The sequence below is a fragment of the Jaculus jaculus genome, chromosome 4 (assembly GCF_020740685.1).
Source record: "Jaculus jaculus isolate mJacJac1 chromosome 4, mJacJac1.mat.Y.cur, whole genome shotgun sequence".
Taxonomy (NCBI): Eukaryota; Metazoa; Chordata; class Mammalia; order Rodentia; family Dipodidae; genus Jaculus; species Jaculus jaculus.
In genome coordinates this window covers 2,942,252-2,951,150 of record NC_059105.1, presented here as the reverse complement: position 1 = coordinate 2,951,150, position 8,899 = coordinate 2,942,252, and the positions used below count along the sequence as shown (strand labels likewise).

Genomic DNA, 8,899 nt, shown 5'->3' with positions numbered 1-8,899 from the left:
GATGTCCACCTTCTGCCCATGCCATCATTTTCCCTGCCATCATAGAGCTTCCTCCTTGAGCCTGTAAGCCAAAATAAACCTCTTTTTTCCCATAAACTGCTCTTGGTTGGGTGATTTCTACCAGCAATGTGAATCTGACTGTAACAATAGGCGCAAAGAAAAATATTTAGAGGGCAATTTGATGAGTAGAACATATCCTTTTAGCCAAACAGTGGTAGGAGTTTCCTTCCTAGTGCTTATAACCTTCCAAGCCATAGACTTTGACTAGCTTTTCTGTATTAGGCATGTGGAGTAAGCCTCAAATCCAATAAAACATCAGTTGGTTACCTTCATAACAGCAATGCCATTATTGCACCAGTTAGTGGGCATTGTTGCCTGCCTGGTCAGTTGTGTGTCTTGGAGTAATCCCAGCTGTGGACGACCATTGATAACCTTCCTCTCCCAGCAGCCTGCATGGCACTGTACAGAAGTATGGCAGCTAGTCATGGGACTAGAGCCTTGGGTAATGCACAGTACTGCCTCTTCCTCTTCCTGCAGGTAGCCAAGACAGTCCGCTTCTCACAGGCTGGGTTCCATCCTGGATTGGCACCTCCTCTTGCTCGCCATAGAGATGGATGGATGGGAACCCAAGAGTTGGAGTCTTGGTAATGCCCTATGCTTGAACAAAAGTAGCTTTGCTACCTTGTGGGTTTGCAGAATGGAGTGGTTTTGTAAGTGGGGCTGCTGGGGCACAGTGGGCTCACCACGCACAGCTTGTAAGTTTAATGTGCCTGGTGGAGTTGTGCTTCTTTCTCCCTGGCTGCCTCTTCCCCAGCCACACTGCTGACCTGGAAAGCATCAGCCCAGGTCTGGAATGAAGTTATTTTTTTCACCCCAGGACAAACAAAAAGCTCTGATGTAGAAATTGAAATTTCACACTGTAAAGGGCCAGGATGGTGCTGAGGTCAGCCTGTGGCCTGCATGCCCACCCCCAAGTGAGTTAGAGGCTGTGCCCGCCGCCTGGCATTAGCATCAGCCTGCTCTCGTGCGTCAGAGGGCCTGTGCATTAGGAGGGTGTGCTTGACATCTGTGTGTCCCACGTGCCCCAGCACACACTCAATGTCTTTCAGCTCAGGGGCACGTCCCACTCATCTGGTGAATGCATCAGCTGAAAGCAATCTGCTTTCCAAACAGATGTTCTCGTAGGAGTGGGGGGAGGTACACCAAAGGCTGGTGAGAAATTGCCAGAAGATCTTTAGGAGGCGGGGTGGGGAGGATGGCTAGAGAATTCACTTTAATGGAAACACACCTAATTTGGGCTCCTGAGCTAGGTAGCTGAAGAGATTCCAGTTGCCATCTGAAAGGAGGGTTTCTGTTCTCACCTGTTTATGGGAAATCTCAATCTTCTTTCCTGAAAAGATCAACAAGAAGAAGAAGCAAAAGGCCTTCCAGCTGACCCCAGTGGCCTACAGCTCCTGTCATTCATGGGACCACTGCTGCACTGCCAGATGACCCACTGGTGCACAGCTCCTGTCACTCAAGGGACCACTGCTGCACTGCCAGATGACTCCAGGGTGTACAGCTCCTGTCACTCATGGGACCACTGCTGCACTGCCAGATGACCGCACTGGTGCACAGCTCCTGTCACTCATGGGGCCACTGCTGCACTGCCAGATGACTCCATGGTGCACAGCTCCTGTCACTCATGGGGCCACTGCTGCACTGCCAGATGACCCCACTGGTGCACAGCTCCTGTCACTCATGGAGCCACTGCTGCACTGCCAGATGATTCCACTGGTGCACAACTCCTGTCACTCATGGGGCCACTGCTGCACTGCCAGATGACCCCACTGGTGCACAGCTCCTGTCACTCATGCGACCACTGCTGCACTGCCAGATGACTCCACTGGTGCACAGCTCCTGTCACTCATGGGGCCACTGCTGCACTGCCAGATGACTCCACTGGTGCACAGCTCCTGTCACTCATAGGGCCACTGCTGCACTGCCAGATGACCCCACTGGTGCACAGCTCCTGTCACTCATGGGGCCGCTGCTGCACTGCCAGATGACTCCACTGGTGCACAGCTCCTGTCACTCATGGGGCCGCTGCTGCACTGCCAGATGACTCCACTGGTGCACAGCTCCTGTCACTCATAGGGCCACTGCTGCACTGCCAGATGACTCCAGGGTGCACAGCTCCTGTCACTCATGGGGCCACTGCTGCACTGCCAGATGACCCCACTGGTGCACAGCTCCTGTCACTCATGGGGCCACTGCTGCACTGCCAGATGACCCCACTGGTGCACAGCTCCTGTCACTCATGGGGCCACTGCTGCACTGCCAGATGACTCCAAGGTGCACTACTCCTGTCACTCATGGGGCCACTGCTGCACTGCCAGATGACCCCACTGGTGCACAGCTCCTGTCACTCATGGAGCCACTGCTGCACTGCCAGATGACTCCACTGGTGCACAACTCCTGTCACTCATGGGGCCACTGCTGCACTGCCAGATGACTCCATGGTGCACAGCTCCTGTCACTCATGGGGCCACTGCTGCACTGCCAGATGACTCCACTGGTGCACAGCTCCTGTCACTCATGGAGCCACTGCTGCACTTCCAGATGACCCCACTGGTGCACAGCTCCTGTCACTCATGGATCCACTCCTGCAATGCCAGATGACTCCAGGGTGCACAGCTCCTGTCACTCATGGGGCCGCTGCTGCACTGCCAGATGACCCCACTGGTGCACAGCTCCTGTCACTCATAGGGCCACTGCTGCACTGCCAGATGACTCCAGGGTGCCCAGCTCCTGTCATCATGGGGCCACTGCTGCACTGCCAGATGACCCCACTGGTGCACAGCTCCTGTCACTCATGGGGCCACTGCTGCACTGCCAGATGACTCCACTGGTGCACAGCTCCTGTCACTCATGCGACCACTGCTGCACTGCCAGATGACTCCACTGGTGCATAGCTCCTGTCACTCATGGGGCTGCTGCTGCACTGCCAGATGACTCCACTGGTGCACAGCTCCTGTCACTCATGGGGCCACTGCTGCACCGCCAGATGACTCCACTGGTGCACAGCTCCTGTCACTCATGGGGCCGCTGCTGCACTGCCAGATGACTCCACTGGTGCACAGCTCCTGTCACTCATGGGACCACTGCTGCACTGCCAGATGACTCCACTGTTGCACAGCTCCTGTCACTCATGGGGCCACTGCTGCACTGCCAGATGACTCCACTGGTGCACAGCTCCTGTCACTCATGGGACCACTGCTGCACTGCCAGATGACTCCACTGTTGCACAGCTCCTGTCACTCATGGGGCCACTGCTGCACTGCCAGATGACTCCACTGGTGCACAGCTCCTGTCACTCATGGGGCCGCTGCTGCACTGCCAGATGACTCCACTGGTGCACAGCTCCTGTTACTCATGGGACCACTGCTGCACTGCCAGGTGACTCCACTGTTGCACAGCTCCTGTCACTCATGGGGCCACTGCTGCACTGCCAGATGACTCCACTGGTGCACAGCTCCTGTCACTCATGGGGCCACTGCTGCACTGCCAGATGACCCCACTGGTGCACAGCTCCTGTCACTCATGGGGCCACTGCTGCACTGCCAGATGACCCCACTGGTGCACAGCTCCTGTCACTCATGGGACTGCTGCTGCACTGCCAGTTGACCCCACTGGTGCACAGCTCCTGTCACTCATGGGGCCACTGCTGCACTGCCAGATGACCCCACTGGTGCACAGCTCCTGTCACTCATGGGGCAATACGAGTGAGATACCTGAGTTGGGTGACACTGGTGACCAGTTCTTGAGTCTGGGTGATAGAGGTTGTTTTACCCAGATGGGGGGCCATGCACACAGCACTGGCAGCAGGTGTAATGAGTGTCTTGGGAGGAGTGACACAAACCCCGTCAGTGACCGCTGAGGAATAGTGGTGGCAGGGTGAAGATGGCTGAGGAAAGGCTCTGTGACACTTGGCTTAACAGAAGTCTAGGGACTTATGACTGCCCTGTAAACACTAATGTTTCTCCCCATATATTAATGCTCCTCTTACTTTTGGTTAGAGAAGCTTCTCTTTTCTGAGAAGTGACAGTGAAGTGTTCAACACTAAATGGCACACCTCTACTCACCCTCTAAGGCTCAGGGACCATTATGGAAGAGGAAAGAATCTAAGAGCAAAAGGAAGGGAAGGAGTTCATACAAGACTTGAAAGTGATTGTTCTTTCAGACACAAAGTGGCCTTAATATTTATTTATGATTTCACAGGGGCTGATACTACCTATACAAGACCTAAAAATCAGGAAGAAAAGAAATAATGACATCAGAATAGAAGAGAAAAAAGAAGGGATTTAGTGCAAGTGGAACTTGGGAGGGGAAAGAAGAGGGTGGTGGGAAGGGATGATCATGGTATATTGTTGATACTTATGAAGCTGTCAATACAGATATTTAAAAAATGTAGTGTGGGGAGACTGAAAACCTATTCTCAGCCGCAAGTCTGCTCAGGCAGCTGAACTGCTTGAGGGCAGCTCAACGGAGGGCCTCTCAGTGCCTGGGGGTGCATGAAGAGGATGCTTGGGAAGGGGACACGGGGATGGAAAGCAGGGGACGTGTTGCCTAAAAGGATGTTCCTTCATGTTCATATCTAGAGCATTCAGATGACCGAGTTTCTCTGTGACAAGTCGTGTGGGTGTAAGTGCCTGGAACTTGGGATTTTGACTGTGGGTTCCTGAACGTCTGTGGAGGGTGACCCAGCATTGCTGGAGGGTCTTAGTGCCTGGCCTCACCCTGCTCCACCTGGAAGGCAAGCCTAGGCTGGGGAAATAGCTCAGTTGGTAAAGTCCTTGCCTTGTAACATGAAGATCCACGTTCAATCCCCAGAACCCCTGCATGGTGCTTCATGTATATATAGCCCTAGTTCTGGGGTGGCAGAGACAGGTAGATCCCTGGGATTCCCTGGCCAGTCCGTTTAGCCTAAGTAAGCAAGCAAGCACCAGGCCAGTGAGAGATCCTGTCTCAAAAAACGTGGACAGCAGTCCTAGAGAAAGGCACCTGAGGTTGTCCTCCTGTACACACACGCACGCACACGCACACACACACACGTGCACACGCACACACGCACACACACGCACACATGTGCACACACACACACACATGCACACACGCACATGCGCACATGCCCACGCGCACACGCCCACGCGCACATACACACGCACACACGTGAACACACACGCGCGCACGCACACACACGTGCACACACGCGCGCACACGCACACACACGCACACGCACACATGCACACACACGCACGCACATGCACACACACGTGCGCGCACACACACACGTGCACACACACGCACACACACGCACACACACGCACATCTTATCAAGCTAGAATTAGTTCTTCTGGAAAATTTACAAACACATTTAAGTTGCTCAATAGAAAATAAATGAAAAGAAGCTACAGGAATCTTGTTTATTTTTGTTTTTGAAGTAGGGTTTCACTCTATGTAGCTCAAACTGAACTCATTCTGTAGCCCGGACTGCCCTCAAACACACAGTGATTATTCTACCTCTTCAACCTCTCCTGAATGCTGGACTAAAGGTGTGAGCTACCACATCTCACTCCAAAATAATCTCGTTGCGGTATAATTTGTGGTACAATTCCCACAGTCTTTTTCTGTGTAAATAACAGTAATGCAACACACTCTGAAGACCCGGTGGGCTCACAGACACAGTGAACCTGGCATTATCCCAGGACAAGATGGCTGTGGCTCCTTCACGCTGCAGGGAGCCCAGAGGCGGGTGGGGCGGCCCTGGACTGACTTGGAAACAAGACTTGCTGTTTGGATTCTGGCTGCTTTCTGGTGAAGCCACACGGCATGGTAGAAGATGACCATCCACTGGTACCGTGTGAAACATACACAGAGGCGTCATGAGCGCCTGGCAGATGTTGTGTAGTATTGCTCTGAGCCTCCTTTTGTCCTGACAACTGTCATTTGCACATCTAACCATCCGGCGTGGAAGTAAGTGGATGTGACTCTGGCTTGTGCTTGATTCAGGGCCTAAATGATCTGCAGCTGGCTCCTGCTCAGCTGCCTTTCAATGGTCTCCGCCTTCACGGGACTTCCCTCCCATGGAAGAGGAGCAGCCGTGAAATGCAAGGTGACAGCCTGTGCGTGGGGACGATGTGGATGGCTCTCTTCCCTGGAGTGGCTTGTGTGGGGTACACGCTGCTGCGCGTCACATCTGCTGGTTCCTCGGAAGCTGTCAGCCCTGCCAGGTGACACTTTAAAAAAAATACAGGACGCTTCATGAATTTGCGTGTCATCCTTGCACAGGGGCCATGCTAATCTTCTCTGTATCGTTCTAATTTTAGTATATGTGCTGCCGAAGCGAGCACCCAGGTGACTCTTGACACATGTGGGCTCCATGTCTTGGTTTATTTCTTGGCAGGGCTTCCTTCTGCCCAGTGGAAAGGTCCTGCCTGCTCGGTGGGTGCCAGGCCAGGAACGGGGCACCTGCTATCCATGTAGCCTTCAGCTTGGGTGGCAGCCTGTGCACCTGAGAAATGGACTTTGCTGTCGAAAGGCCCAGGGGTCAGCCCAGAGAGACTGAGTCACAGATCCATTAGCCTTTGTGTCTCAGGATGGCCCCTGGGTGGCAAAGCACAGTGTTCAGCAGTGCTGGCTACCAGCTTGTGAGCACTGTACCTGGGACACATGCACACGCATAGAGCCCTGTGTGGCTTACAGCTGAGTAAGGTGTCCAGCCACCTGGCACCTTGGTGTACACACCCAACTACAGACAAGTGCTGGTGCTGGTGGCTCAATGGGATTGTGGACAAGCATTGTCCTTCCAGGGGAAAGAGACAGACCAAGGCTGAAATGGGCTAAAGGGCCAGGTTGCTTAGCAAGGAAAGTTACATTTATGTGCCCACCACCAGGACAGAGTCCATGGGCTCTCCCTAGAAAATGTCAGCTGCACTGGAGCTGCTCAGAACTAAGTCTGAATCACAAGCCTGTGCTCGCTGAAGCCAGCTCTTCCCCAAGGGTTTCATTGTCTGTACTTGGCCACATGCAGAGGTAAACCTTTTATTTTTATTTTTTTAGTTTTCTGAGGTTTTTAGTTTTTGAGTCTTGTTCTAGCCTAGGCTTACCTGGAATTCACCAGGTGGTCTCGAACTCACCGTGATCCTCCTACCTTTGCCTCCCTAGTGCTGGGATTAAAGGTGTGCACCACCCACCTGGCTTTCTTGTTTTTTGTTAGTCTGACATGATGCCTTACTGAGAATAAAGATAGTTAGGGCACTTCCAATAGCAGCATCTTGCAGCCCAGATTTTAGACTCATTTCCTAATGTTCCTCCCCACTGCTGCCCACTATGTAGCCCAGATTGGTCTTGAACTCTCAGCAATCCTTCTGATCCAGCCTCCCAAGTGCCCAAATTACCAGCATGAGTCTCCACGGCCAGACTGGTTCTTGTGAAAGTGGGACTTTTGGTAGACTGCAAACCTACTGTCTGTGGAGTGTCAATTGAACCATCATATAGAACTTAGTTCACAGACGAGATCTTGAAACCATTGGAGGCAGATGTTGAACACCTTTGTAAAGTGGAAGAGAAAATTCAGCATATTTTACTTTGTAGGGAACAAAAGCACAAGAATTAAATTTGTCTTAAGGATTCATTGATGGAAAAGAAAGTAATACATTGAGACCTGCATCAGCTCTTTCTATAGGTGCTGTGTTGCACTGGGGGAGCACTCCTCCCCTAGTCCATCTCTAGGGGAGTGCTCCTTCCGTAGTTCAGCTCACTGTGGACACATGGCTGTCAAAGCTTCAGTGAGCATTCTTGGCAAATTCTAGCAGTGAAAAAACTAATATATTTTTAATGAGAAAGTTGAAGAGTTTACCAAGTTGCTTCACATTTCTACCAGCCATCGTCTATCAACCCATCATCTGGATGTTTCTAGACACTGTGATTTCTGGCATGTTAAACTCTGGGCTACTGCTCTCCTATCCCCTCAGGGTCATCTCTCAGCTGTGAGTCCAAATGATGTTGAGAAGAGTGTGTGCCATCCTCTGGACCTCACAGGTCTCCCCAGCAATGCCCGAGCACTTTTGGCTTCTTCATTAAACTTGACCAAACCAAGTGTCTACTGTTAAAGCTGTGTCCTTAGGTGAATGTGGACATTCACAGCTGACTCCAGGACCTAGCACCCCAAACTTGTCTCCCCAATGTTAATGGGCCATATCATGCAAAGAGTCAGCCTGAAAAATGAGCAGGTGTTTCAACACATCTGCCACTTATGGAAAGTCTCAAAACAAGGACACATGGAACATCTCAGAAAGTTAACTAGTTCACCTCAAAGTCTCCTCTTTCAATTCCTACGTAATGCTGAGGTTCACAATTGCTAAAACTCAAATAGACATGTTGAAGATATCCACCAGTAGGAGACAACTTTGGGGAAAACTGTTAAGTAAATGTCTTCAGATGTGCGTGAGTTATGCCTTGGCGAGGAGGCCAGGACTTTCCATGACCACAGCCACAACCATAGTTGTTTGCTTTAAGGGCAACACACATACTTCAAAGGTTTTGTTTTTGTCTTGTTTGTTTTTTTCCTACACTGCAAAGATTTGCAAATGTGGATTATTCTTTAGAAAAGTGGGATTTCAAGAGCTATAAAGAAAATGTCAAATTCACAAAACTATGAATGTAATTTCATGATAATTCTCATTACAGAAAGCAAAAAACCCTACTATCAGGTTCCCAGTCAGCTGAAAAGTCCTAAAACCTCTCATTATTCAAGAAACTTGCATAAAAAGTTCTAGCTTTCACATCTGGGTCTTCTGTTGACTAGCTGTAGACTCTGGGGAGGATGATCTCTTCATCTGTAAATGCTGACAGGGAA

The 8,899-nt window shown here is 51.2% G+C and overlaps 1 non-coding gene across 1 annotated transcript; it reads right to left on the bottom strand.

The window, feature by feature from the left end:
• Positions 1–6,285: 6,285 nt before the first annotated feature.
• On the bottom strand, positions 6,286–6,392 carry LOC123460370. Its single transcript, XR_006636935.1, has one exon. It is a non-coding gene; the product is annotated as a U6 spliceosomal RNA (small nuclear RNA).
• Positions 6,393–8,899: the final 2,507 nt, after the last annotated feature.